General features: G+C 38.3%; 2 long non-coding RNA genes across 2 annotated transcripts in view; one reads left to right on the forward strand and one right to left on the reverse strand.

Moving 5' to 3' along the window:
• The window catches only part of LOC122553756, a 48403-nt gene extending 34801 nt beyond the window's left edge, over positions 1-13602 (reverse strand). The window contains exon 1 of the long non-coding RNA XR_006312835.1: positions 13534-13602. This is a non-coding gene — a long non-coding RNA (uncharacterized LOC122553756). The remainder of the gene's footprint in view (positions 1-13533) is intronic.
• Positions 1-14532, forward strand: part of LOC122553757 — a 166043-nt gene that overhangs the window by 35890 nt on the left and 115621 nt on the right. The window lies entirely within an intron of this gene.

Below are 14532 nucleotides of genomic sequence, written 5' to 3' on the forward strand. Positions count from 1 at the left end.
TAATTTCATCCTTTATAATTGACTCCAGCATCTTTGCCACCACTGAGGTCAGACTAACTGGTCTATAATTTCCTGTTTTCTCTCTCCCACCTTTCTTAAAAAGTGGTAAAACATTAGCCACCCTCCAATCCACAGGAACTGATCCCGAATCTATCAAACTCTGGAAAATAATCATCAACGCATCCACGATTTCTCGAGCTATCTTTTTCAGTACCCTGGGATGTAGACCATCAGGCCCCGGGGACTTATCAACCTTCAGACCTAACAGTCTCTCCAACACCAATTCCTAGCAAATATAAATTCCCTTCAGTTCAGGTCCTTCAGCCACTGTTAGCTCAGGGAGATTGCTTTTGTCTTCCCCAGTGAACACAGATCTGAAGTACCAATTCAATTCTTCTGCCATTTCTTTGTTCCCCGTAATATATTCCCCTTTTTCTATCTTCAAGGGCCCAATTTTAGTCTTAACCATTTTTTTTTGCCTTTCACATACCTTTTACTATCCTCCTTTGTATTTTTGGCCAGTTTACCTTCGTACCTCATTTTTTCTCTGCGTATTTCCTTCTTAGTAATCCTCTGTTGTTCTTTAAAAGCTTCAAATCGGAATCTGGAAATCTACCTCCAAATTCTGCTGTCTACATGGCTCAAGTCAAGAGTATGTTAGCATATGGCTGACATTCTTGCATGATTGTAGCTGTAAGAAGCTCAGTATCAGTCAGGACAAAGCCTGCTGTTTTAATTGGCATACCATTTTAAACGTTCACACCCAACAGTGCATTGTGACAACAGTGTGTACTACCTAGAAGATTCAAAGCAACAACTCAACAGGGCTCATTTCACAGCCCCTCAACCACAAAGCAGTATTCATGATTCGGAGATGCCGGTGTTGGACTGGGGTGTACAAAGTTAAAGATCACACAACACCAGGTTATGAAAGAAGTGAAACTATCACTGTATTCTAACAGATGAAAGGCTTAACAAACAATCAATTCTTCAATGTATAATTTCAGTTACATCACACTGCAAATTTTTGCTATAAATTCTGTGTTACGATCGAGCCCTCCACAATCACCTGATGAAGGAGCGTGGCTCCGAAAGCTAGTGTGCTTCCAATTAAACCTGTTGGACTGTAACCTGGTGTTGTGTGATTTTTAACAAAGCAGTATGCATGTGAACACAAGTATCTGCATGCTTTTCTTCAAGTCACACATCAGCCTTACTTGGAACTATATCACTCTTGAAAGCTGAAAACATGTTGCTGGAAAAGCGCAGCAGGTCAGGCAGCATCCAAGGAGCAGGAGAATCAATGTTTCGGGCTTGAAGAAGCTCTCTTCCTCCCTCTACAAGTCTCCAGCATCTGCAGTCCTCACTTTCTCCTACTATATCACTGTTCCCTCACTGTCACAGAATCAAAATTGTGGAACTTCCTCTCTAACACTTTTGTAGATGTACTTACACCACATGGTTCAAGAACATAGCTGATCACTACCTCTTCAATCAATTTGAGATGGATGCCAATCACTGATCTTGCCAATAATACCTATGCATCAACAACAAATAAAATCAAATCAGGTGAGTTCTTCAATTCATGTTTCAAATACCTTAAAATACACTTAAATAAAACAAAGTAAATAAAGTGCAGATCTCAATGAGCATGAGTAAAAATAAAATTAAAACTAAAGTACTGTAAGATTCAGCTTCTTAGCAAGCACGGCAAGGAGACAGTGACGTAGTGATAATATTAGATTCCCGACAGTGTGGAAACAGGCCCTTCGGCCCAACAAGTCCACACCGAAGAGCAACCCACCCAGACCCATTTACCCCTGAATAATGTACCTAACACCACAGGCAATTTAGCATGGCTAATTCACCTAATCTGCACATCTTTGGATTGTAGGAGGAAACCGGAGCACCCAGAGGAAACCCACACAGACAGTCCACGGGGAGAATGTGCAAACTCCACACAGACAGTCACCCGAGGCTGGAATTGAGCCTGGGACCCTGGTACTGTGAGGCAACAGTGCTAACCACTTAGCCACTGTGCTGCCCACTAAGGTTTATATTAAATTACTTACAGTGTGGAAACAGGCCCTTCAGCCCAACCAATCCACACCGACCCTCCGAAGAGTAACCCACCCAGACCCAATTCCCTCTGACTAATGCACCTAACACGATGGGCAATTTAGCATGGCCAATTCACCTGACCTGCACATCTTTGGACTGTGGGAGGAAACAGGAGCATCCGGAGAAAACCCACACAGACAGTCACCCGAAGGTGGAATCAAACCTGAGACCTTGGTGCTGTCAGGCAGCAGTGCTAACCACTGAGCCACCAGGCACTGGAGAAGTATTCCGGAACCCCAGGCTGTTTGGTACAAGGGTTTGAAACTTAGCATGGCAGATAGTGAAATTTGAATTTAATAAAAATCTGGGATTGAAAGCCAAATGAAGACCAATGTTGGAGAAAAAAAAACTCTTCTGGTTCCCTAATGCCCTTTAGGGAAATAAATCTTGTCCTTACCTGGTTTTTCCCCACCCCACTCTCCCCCCAATACGATTTCAGGCTGACAGCAATGTGGTTGACTCTTAATTACCCTCTGAAATGGGACTACAGATCAAGGGATGAGCAACAGATGCTGACCCCGTCAGCTAGAAACACCCACATCCCATGAATGAATTAAAAAAAACATTGTGGAAGCTCATACATCAAGCTCCGTAGCTTTGGTGTGGAGGGTAGAGCAGGGAAGCTGGTTCATGTTTGGAGGTGCACATGATCGGAGGGTTTGAAAGACAACAGAAAGTGATTAAGGAGATTGTGCCTTTTACTTGCAGAATTCTGCAAGCATTTAGGCGTCATTATTAATATATGTACCTATGAATGCAAATATGGAGGAGATCTAAGTTCAACATACTTACTTCTCCATTGTATCAATGTTTAATTTTATAAATATTTATGCAGCAACCATTTTACATGGATGATAGCTGGCTGATATTTTTAAATTGTGTTCACCCCAGTAAAATTGCCTTTTTGCTTTTACAGAATCCCTTGTGTTTTGTGCTCATCTTGGTAAAGCTGATACAATTATTTCAGACAAACCAGGCAAAAGTGTAAGAAATTGCACCTGTTTTTGGTAAGGTGACAATAAGACATGGATATGGGATTCAGCTATTTTGACTAGGAAGGAAAAATCTGTAGCTTGTGTACAATAATGTAACATATAGGTTACCAACCTACACATGAAAAAATATTTCTTATCATTGCAAAATACATTTCCTGTGTTATAGACCAAAGTGATTGGAATGATATCAAGATAGTAACTTGTAACGTAAGTATAGCAGTTTGTCTTGGACTTTTTTTTTCCAAAATACTGCATCTCAGTCAATAAGCAGTTATGACATTCTGTATTCAGTAGCATAAATTGCAGTATTGTAACAGTTATGGCAAAATTATGTGGCATTGACATGTGAATTCTTTGTCATTGCCACAAAGTCTTGTGAAGTGAAATCCATAGCTTAAAATAGGGAAATATTTTTAAAACCTTTTGTTCACTTTGCTTTACTACTAATATCTAATAATATCACCTTCTTTAAGATGTAGGTTTCAGTGAGAAACTAATTCTGCTATTGGAGATAGGAGCAGGAATAGGCCATTTAGCCACTAAAACCTGCTCAACCTTAAAGATGTGGTTGATGAACCACCTCAATGCCATATTACTGCTTCATCCCAATATTCCTTGATGCCATTCATAACTTGAAATATCTCAGTCTCTGTCGCAAACTTACTTAATAACTGCGCTTCCAATGTTCACTGCTCTTTAAACAACTTGCTCCTCATCTCAGGATTAAATGGGTTGTCTTTAAGTCTAAGCCTGTGTCCCCTTTTTCTTGACCTCACAGCCAGGGGAAACATCCACTCTGCATCTACTTTGTCTATCCATTTAAACATTTTGTAAGTTTCTATGAGATCATCTTTCATTCTTTTAAACTGCAGAGAATACAAAGTCTCCTCAATCTGTCTTTATGACTCAGTCCCACCATTCCTAGGAATTAATCTACTGAAACTCCACTACACTCTTTCTAGGGTGAGTACATCTTACCTCAGGCAAGGGGACCGGAGCTACACACAATATTTACTCCATTTGCTGCCTCATCAGTGATCGAAACAATTGAAGCAAGTCATTTTTGCTCCTGCGCTCAAATTGTCTTGTGATAAACTGTTTTCTACACCTGCATTCCAGCTTTCACTGATTTAAAAACAAGGACAAGTAGGTCCCTTATCACATCATCACTAAGTTTTAATATGTTGCAACATTTCTTTTATTTAAACTCTGTCACATATTGCTTTTGTGCACAGAAAAGTAGATTTGAATACAAAGGATATGAGAGTTCTGACTTTAGACATTGTTCAACATGGACATATAAGATCCACATTCGGAAAACTGAGGTAGTAGCCTTGTTGAATACGTAGAGATAACCAAAATACATTCTCCATACATTTATTCTTTCTCCCCATTGTTGTATTATGCCCCATGCGTGGGGTTGTTTTACTGTTTACAGTTAGCAGATTTTAATAAATTAATTTCAATCAGTTTGCTTGGGATGTGGTTTTAATGATAAAATATTGACTTTTAATAATGGGTACAAGTACTGCCCAAAATCCTGCTCTGCACACTGCCCGGAATGTCAAAGTCAGTTTGTGGGAGTGAGGTTAGGGTGGATGGTGGGGAGGTGGGTGGGGGGGGGGGGGTGTTGATGCCATCGAGACCCAAAGGGATATTCCCTGGCATAAGAATAGATGAAATGGATCAGTCTGCAAAGGGTATGTTATCGGAAGGAGCAGGAAGGCTGAGGCTGGAAATGTCCAAGGATCCCTTTAATTGTTCCTGAAGAACAATTTTGTTCCTGTTCGCCCATTAGGAATCACAGTTAACAACAAAGGGATAATTTTTGGTGACTCTGTTGTTTCATGCAACTTCTTGCAGAAGAGCTTGGCTCTATGTGGGTAACCTATGATTTCACCTTTAGATGGATTTTTGGTGCTAATAATGCAACTGAGCCACCCTTATTTTCATAAAGTAGACCTCTGGCTGCATGGGAGCTGCAGAGCTCGCTAGTCCAATCTAAATTAAGACAGGATTGAAGCTGCAAACACCTTGGGAATGCAGTGTAGCCCTCCAACATCACTCCTGCTTCCACATATTTCGACTAGCTGTCGGGGAGTTTGGTTAATATTGAGTACTGCGGAAACTTGAGTAATTGTCTTGTGTACAAAGCCGCTGAAATATTAAACTATATAATGTCTAAAACACTTGGAACATGATTCCCAGTCATTGCTTAAAATTTCAGATTTTGACAAAACAGTACAATTGAAATACAACAATTTTATGAGAAACAACTGATGCTATAACAACAGACGTGAAATATTACAAAATATATTAGCAATACCTTGTGCTAATATGCCAATAGGACATGGTATATTCAGGAATGGTGATGGTGTCTTAGACATTGTAACGTATGATTCCGTTAATATAACTCTGTCAGGCAGTTGCTTGGTTAGTCTGTGGGATAGCTGTCCCAATATTGGCACTATCCCTAGATGTCATTAAGGTGAGATTTTTCAGAATCGACAGGGCTGAGTTTGCCATTGTCATTTTGGTAAAACATTAACAGGTTCATCTGGTTTAATTTCTTTCTAAGAGTTTAAAACAATTGAATAGTTATGAGGGCTTTTAGGAGTCAACCATGGTGATTGTAATAAGCCAGCTGGACCTCAGAATATGAATTCCCTGATTGAGGCTGGTAATCTGAAGCAATCAGAAAACCCTGGCTGATATAAAAAGGTTGATTGTCAGGGATACTGACACTCTGATGCCTGACTCTGTATCAGGCATTACTATAGTCAAGGGATCTACAAGTGTAAATAAAGAGTGACTTGGTGAGGGATATGGCCTAAATGGAGTTATTTGAAAACAGTATTGCTTTGGTATAGAATATAGGCATACAGAAAGAAGAGTAGACCATTAAATCTATTTAGCTTGCTCTGTTATTCACTTAGATCATTTGGCTGGTCATTTACCTCAATACCAGTTTCCTAAGCCATCCCTATATCCCTTGATGATATTAGTCTCTAGAAATGTATTGATTTCTATCTTCAACTTACTCAATATTGGAAGGCTGTGAAAGCTGGAAAGTTCAAAACATTGTGAATGAAAAATTTCCTCCCCATTGGAGTAGCCACACCTTATCGTCAGTTTTATACTCACCAACAAGAAGAAATATCCACCTTGTCACGAACTGTAAAAAGCTTGTCAATTTAAATCAGGCCACCCCACAATCTTCTAAATGCTAGAGAAAACAGACCGAATTCCCTCAATATCTCTGCATAATACAATCCTAGCATCCCGGAGATTAATCTGGTGAACCTTTCTTGCATTCCGTCTCTGATGAATATATCTTTCCTTTGATAAGGATCCGAAACTTTACACAATACTCCAGGAACGGTCTCACCAATGCTGTGCAGAATCGTAGCAGGACACCTTTACTTCTGAACTCAAATTACATTGTAGTGAAGACCAATATACCACTTGCCTAATCACTTACTGGACCAGCAAGCTAACTTTTAGTGCCTCATGAACCATAATACCCAAGTCTCTTTGGACACCTGCACTTCCAACATCTCACCATTTAAGTCTTTCTGCTTTTTTTCTCCCAAAGTGAATAACTTCACATTTATTCACATTATATATTGCATCTTCAATGTTCTAGTGTCATGAAGCCCTCTTGCATTGCCCTCACAGCTATTGTTCCACCCAGTTTTGTGTCATTAACTCAAAGAGACTTGCAGGTATTTATATATGAAACACAGAAAGCTAGCATACAAGTGCAGCAAGTAACCAGGAAGGCTAATGGAATGTTTATTTCTTATTTCAATGGCATTGGAGTATAAGAGTAGAGAAGTCTTACTACAACTGTACAAGATGCTAGTGAGACCATATCTGGAGTATGGTGAGCAGTTTTTAGGGAAAGATTTCAGTTAATTGGAGGCAGTTCAGAGAAGGTTCACTAAGATAATCCCCTATATGGAGGGATTGTCTTATGCGCAAAGGTTAAACAGGTTGGGATTTGACTCACTGGAGTTTAGAAGAATGAGAGATGATCTCATTGAAACGTATAGGATTCTTAAGGAGCTTGACAGAATAAATATTAAAATCAATGAACGTATTGCTTGAAGATCCAGAACTGACTCAATCTCTCAAAATTCTAACAGGAGGTCATGAAGGAATCTCTCTCAGATAAACTTGAGAGTCTCTGGTGTACAATGAAAATGGACACTCACTGCACTGAGAACAATTGAGCAAACTTCAGGGATGTAGTACACTTCAGTGTTCCTATGGCCTTTGGCCCTACCTCTGCCCAGCATCAAGATTCATTCAATAACACGAAAAGCAATTCAAAAAAGAATGTCACGTTGACAGGATTTTACCTGAATAGTGGTGCAGCCAGAAACATCTGCAAAACTGTTCAGTGTAAGCTCTGATAGACATAAAATGGATGGCTAATCAGAAATCCGATGAACTTCAGCCAATGAAGACTGGAAGATACTTTGCATTTTATTTTATGTTTATCTACAGGCCCTTGGTTCATTGCCAATCTTCAGTGTTGACTGTTTGCAGTTAAAGTGTAAAAAGCACTTTAAGCACCTTCTCCATCAGCTCTGAACCATCAGTGAAAAAGCAATGAAAAGCTGCCATAGGTTTCTATCAGCTGCTCTGTTGACATACCTCCCAGATAGTTAGACACAACAAATGTAATCAAACTCTGATCTAGTGGCAAAGCTCCAGGAGCTGATATTACCTCAGCAGAGGTTTACAAGTCTGGAGGCCAATGCCTGACTTTAAGGTTTGCAAAACTCTTTCAGTCTAAGTGGAAGAAAAGAAATAAGCCACAAAAAAAAAGTTCCCTCCATTGTCCATCTATTGAAGAGGGATAAAACTCACCAAATTTGTGATAATTATAGAGGAAGCTCACTCCTCTCCATCAGCAGCAAAAGCTTCACCAGAATCCAATTGAACCTTTAGGTCCAATATCTTGACCAGCATCTGGATCCAGAGTCAATGTAGTTTCAAAAAGGGTAAGGAACCATTGATTGCTGTTGGATAGCTCCATGTGAAATGCCAAGAACATAACTTGGACCGCTACGCTGTGTTTTGTTGACATAACCAAAACTTTTGACACAGTCATTTGTGGGGCCCATTGGAAACCATCAGAGAGATTAATTAATCTCAGAAACTCATTACAGTCTAGTAACGTCATGTTCTGGATGCTGGTGACTGAATTATAACTTACCACTAAGGGAGTAAAGAGCGATGTTGTGCCAAGGTCAAGTATCTTTAGATTGCTTTGCTCTGTGATGGGCATCCAGGCATCAAAATAAAATATCAGATGGATATTTTACTAAAACTAAAATGACCCTGGAAAAACACCAAAATCTCCATGGAGATAATTTACAATTTTCTATTTTGACAATACTGTGCACTAGATGCTGAGACAGAGCTAAATGTGCAATACAGTATGGACTTGCTATCCAATGTTTGCAACAATTTTGACGTCACAATCAACATGAAGAAAACTGAGATAATGTACCACCCTGTTCCAGAAAGACTTATCTCAAGCCCAATATCTGAATGCCTAACCTGTCAGTCACATATAAATTCATTTATCTCAAAGCACATTCTCTCGAGCTGCCTATATCGATGATAAGACACATGCAAGACTTGTCAAAGCATGTGTAACCTTTGACAATTTCAAACATCAGTCAAGGAACAAAGAAGAATAAGTCTGTCTACCAAATTAAAAATCTATTAACCGATGATCCTGTTCACTCTGTTCTTCAGATGTAATGCTTGAACTCTGGACGAGCATCATTCTAAGAAGCTCAATCACTTTCACTTGAACTGCCTTCGGAGACTTCAGAAGATCAGGTGGCCAGCCAATTACCAGGCACTGAGGTGATCCACTGAACTGTTAAGCCAAATGCCCATAACATAGTGAGGTATTGACAACAGAGTTAGCTGGCCATTGTGCCAGAATGTCCGACACTTGCTTACAAGACTGAATCTTCTATGCAGAGTTTGTATGTCTGGGGTATGATTTCAAGACAGTCAAATGAAAAGCTACAAGAACAGTCTGAAGGTTTGACTTTAAATCCTAGGAGAAGAGTACTCAGGATCACTGCAATCGCTGTAACCAAATTTTAAAAAGTGCAACTTTCTTTGAAACCAAATCGATTTCAGAGGCAGTGAAAACAACACAAGGAGAGGAAATCAAATGGCAATCTGAAATGATCCAAATCTCTATTGTTGGCAGTATCCATTCCTGTTTGCAGCCGAACCTTTCAGACACAGGCCAGGCTTAGGAGTCACCTACACATCAACTGGAGCAATTCCAAATACCCCAAGTAATGAACAAGGTGACACACAAGTGATAAATGTACGATTTTCTTTTTATTTGTTCATGAGCTGTGGGTGCTGCTGGCCAGCATTTATGTTCATCCCTAATTGCCCTGGAGAAGGTCGTGGTGAACTGCCTTCTTGAACCATTGCAGTGCTTGGAGTGCTGTTAAGAAGGGAGTTCCAGGATTTGACCCAACAATGGTGAAGGAATGGCAATATATTTCCAGTTCTTGATGGTGTGTGGGTTGGAAGGGAACGTGCTGCTGGTGGTCATCCCATGTACCTGCTTCCTTTGCTCTTCTAGATGGTTGTTGTCATGGATTTGGAAGGTACGTTTGAAGAAGCCTTGGTGTGTTACTACAGTGCATCTTGTAGATGGTACATACTGCTGATACTGAGTGTTAGTGATAATTGAATAAATATTGAAAGTTGTGGATGTGGTGCCAATCCAATGGGTTGCTTTGTTCTGGTGGTGTCAAGCTTCTTGACTATTGTTGGAGCTGCACTCATCTAGGCAAGTGGAAAATATTTTACCACCCTCCCAATTGTGCCTTGTACATGGTGAACAAGCATTAGGAAGTCAGGAGGTGAGTTATTCATCATAGAATTCCCAACTTCAGACTTGCTATTGTAGCTACTATATGTTTTGATGATCCAGGTTAACTTCTGATCAATGGTAACCCCCAAGATGGTGACAATATGGGATTCAGTAATGATAGTACCATTTAATGTGAAGGAAGGATAATTTGATTATCTCTTGTTGGAGATTATCATTGCCTGGTGTGTGTATGTGGTGTGAATGTTACCTTATCACTTCTCAGCTCAAACTTAGATATTGTCTAAGTCTTACTCAATATGAACATGGACTGCTTCAGTATCCTAGGAGTCACAAATGTACTGAACGCTGTGCGAATATCAGTGAACCTCTCCACTTTTGACTTCATGGTGGGGGGAAGAAGCAGCTGAAGATGATTGGGCCTAGGACACTACCCTGAGCAACTCTTGCAGACATCTCCTGGGTGGACTATGTCTTATTCATAAGAATGCATTATACTTTTAAAAAGTGCATTTTTCTTGTGCATAAGGCATAAATATATTCAAATGTATCAGCTATGCCTCATTTGATAATGTTCTGAGTCTAAAATTCTGGTTTCAAGTTCTAATTCAGAATTTGAGAACAAAATCAAAACTATCACTTCAGTGGTGTACTGGTGGTGTGTAGGACAATTAAAAATGCTCTGTCATAAATCAGATGTTAAACAAGGCCCTATCTATCTTTTCAGTTGGACATAAAAGATCTCATGACAATCTTTCAAGGAGAGGAGATGAGTTATCAGTGGTGTCTTGTCCAATATTTTTCCCCCAACCAACAACAGCAAAACAGATTTTCTGGTCACTATCACAATGAAGATTGTGAGACCCTCCTGTGTACAAATTGATTGTTGCATTTCCTATAGTGCTATGGGGAACACAAGGGCAGTAGGAATAATTGGATATCTCTTTCAAAGAGCAAACATGGACAAACAGCCTGCTAGTCTCCTGAGTTACAAAAGTCTGTGATTGGTTTAGGATATGGTATGGGGTCTAGAAGTGTATTGGAAGGAAATAGTATAGGAGACAGAGCTGTGAGAAATGCAATATGGCATCAAGATAAGATGGCATTGGATAGGGAACAGAACCTCTCAATATGAATAGTTGTGATGTGGGAATAATTGGATAGCTTTCTCAAAGAACTGACATAGGCATGATGGGCTGAATGATTTGTTCCTATGGCATATGATTACCGCAGTAATTACACTTCAGAGGTACTTCTTGAATTAAAGTACTTTGAGACATCTGGTAAAAAGAGCTATACAAATGCAAGTATATTTTATTATGAGATGGAAATGACAAAAGTCCATTTGAACTAAATCTCGTTTGGTAACAATTCACACATATCATATACTGCCATTGCCGCTGAAAGCTGGGTAAATCTTTGGACTGCAGTTTTAATAGCTTTGGAATTAGTAACTGTATTCCACTTGGCTTTTGAATTTTTTAGCTGTGAACTGTGTGTCATTATGGCCTAGATAGATCAGGGAATTTGTCCTATCCAAGGTTTATTCATTTGTTCAAAGTAATGTTCTCATTTTACGAGGATTTCTGTCTGATGTCGATGCTTACTTTATCAGGCTCTAATTAGTTTTCTGTGAACTGACACTTTCAAGCACGCTCCAACTGATGTAGCTTTTAATCATATCTGATTTTATATATGTAATCCTACATTTTTTTCACATTGCCAAAGCTCATTAACACGAAAAGTAACTTGAGAACTTACAACCTTGGTAAGACTACTTCTGCATTCAGCAAGCACAAAATAGCATAATAATGTAAATTAAATATTAGTGATATTTAGTTCAGTCATTCTATAAGTGTTAAGTAAGTTCTGGTCAAATTTGCCTTTTACATGTCTCAAGAAAGAAGAAAAACATCTTGAAACTGTGTATTAATTTTTTTAATGTCACCACCTTTATGCATAATAATATATTTTGATTTGATATAATCATTTACAAATTGGGGAATAGTGGTTCTTTTGTGGTTCACTATTAGCATCATGGCATTATGTCTGTAATTATACGATGTACCTTATCAAAGGAATGATTTTTGATATTAAACTTGTGTGTAGTTTTATGCAGTATTGGGGAGAGATGTCTGTTGAAGTGGCTGGTAAAATATTGCTGCTGTTTTTGTCGGATTTGGAAGTTATCTTCTGGCATGTTTTCTCAATTACTGCTTTATGGTGAAAACATTAAGAAGCTCTGGGGAATGCAACACAATAATATGGCATAAAATCCCATATTCTTTCAAAGATAAACTGAGAGCACTGAAGTTTGCAACATGTGGATGATTTGCTATTCAGAATTCCCAGTTTATGCAAGTAAATAAATATAAGAAATAATTGAGTCCATATACAATGCCATTTCTTCACAACAGTTTTTCACATTTATGACAAACTGAATGATTGAACTTGTAAATTTTTAAGTTATCCCTTAATTATGGTAAAAATGCTATACATATGTAATTTTCTGTGAAAATCATTGACTGAAAAGTGGAAACATACTGACTACTCACCTACAACACTCACTGATCATCATTTAAAATAGTTAGGCAATTTTGCAAGTTTAAATATTAAACAAAATATGTTTTTGGTGTCTTTTGAATTTTTTGTGCATTCCACATTACTGAGTTTTTAAGAAGGGAATGATGTCAAAGATTTGCATCTGACAAGAAAATTGCACTTCCGCCATTACAAAGGGGTAATCAGCAGAAAAGGCTGGTCACAATCTTAGTTTGACATGGTCTGTCAAATGCAGAAAAGCCACACTTGTGTTCATCTGCCTGAGGATGCATCCAGCTTCAGTCTTCAGGATTGACAATTAGAACACTTCATATAATTCCAAACAGCTAGCAGCAAATATCATGCTCATGTGGCTGTGGGGGCAGGTAGGTATGGGGATTGGAAGACATAGCAGTAAGTGACCAATATGACTGATAAACTAGCTGTTGTATTAAAATTTGTAATGTTAGTAAGAGGTCCTCTGTTGTATAGTGAGGACCGTTGATGTCTCATCGTACCCCAATTATGTTTCTGCATAATAAAATCTTTAATACAACTATTTTTCTTTATTTTTGTAAATTATAATGTGATTCAATTGTTAATTGTCAATGGAATCATTATAGTTTTGTTCCAACTCTAAGACTTGTAAAACATATGTTATTGAGAGGAAATGTTGATTACCCCTTTTCCTGCGTGGAAAGTTTCATCTTTGGACAATTTTGCATGCTCACTGACCTGTAAGACCTCAGATGGCTTTGAGAATATAGTAATTGTACAGCATGTTTTTTTGTTGTTAATACATTCAAGGCATCTTCACAGGCCCAAATAATTTGTAAAATGCCAACATAATTTGCTGAAAAGTTTTACATCACATGAATCCACTAGAGCTGAGTAGGACTTTTTCTCAGTGCACTAACATATCTGAATTGAATGCTACAAAATTAATCATTGTGATTAAAAAGAAATTTCAACTGAATTATAACTTACCACAGATGAAAACTGATAGTCAAGTGACGATAGCCAAACTACAGTTTTGTTGTTACTAAGTGCACAAACATATAAAACAAACCGTAAGCAGTTTGTCAAATGAACATTTGGAACAACGCAAAGGTGCTGAAAAATTAGGTGCAGATTCTTCAACCTTTCTTAGTGAACCACAAAGAATGAAGATGTATATGATTTTTGCAAAGGTGGAATAGGTTGTCTGTCAGTTGAGTATTGGCGACAGTCTGTCTGCAGTCCGTAAGATGATCCTTGCAGCATCAGGGGAAAGTAGGCAGGATTCTGGTTGCAAGCATAGATATTGATCTACCTTAGGCATCTAAACAATGCCTCACCTGTTCGCCTTGTCCATATTTTATTTTATGCAGTCTAATGCTTGTTTTGTTTGGCTTTTCTTTTATTTCTGTGGATCTGAGCTTTGATACACTTTTGGGAGTACATAAACATAGTGATGTACTTGAACATCCTCCTCCTTTTAAAATCCTTTGGTGGTTCAAGACCACCTCCTCCCTGCACAGAGAATGTACTATTACACCAGATACAATGAACAGCCAATAATTAATTCACAAACAAAAGTATGTTTTATGAGAGAAATGAGTGTGTAGAACAATGACAGACAAGATATTAGTACTGAATGCACAATGTCATTTAAAGGTATTCCTTATCTAAAGTGACTTTCAATACTTTTATGTACTTAATACTTTTTCTTTTTCAATAAGTGTTTGAAAGTTTATGGTTATAATGGTTACTATTGTTAACATGACATATGTGATATTCCAGATACATCGACAAATATTTATTGCTCTGACACTTAAGTATCTGAAAGTCATAATCATAAATAGTGCACATTATTCAACTTTAATTTTGAAATTTTGTATTGGAGTTCTTTGCAAAGCTATTAGTGTTATATTTATTTGTCTTTAATAATGAGGTACATTTCTGTTTATAGTGTGGGGAGGTTTTCTGGCAAATACTGTTGATTTC

The sequence above is a fragment of the Chiloscyllium plagiosum genome, chromosome 10, assembly GCF_004010195.1.
Source record: "Chiloscyllium plagiosum isolate BGI_BamShark_2017 chromosome 10, ASM401019v2, whole genome shotgun sequence".
Classification (NCBI taxonomy): domain Eukaryota; kingdom Metazoa; phylum Chordata; class Chondrichthyes; order Orectolobiformes; family Hemiscylliidae; genus Chiloscyllium; species Chiloscyllium plagiosum.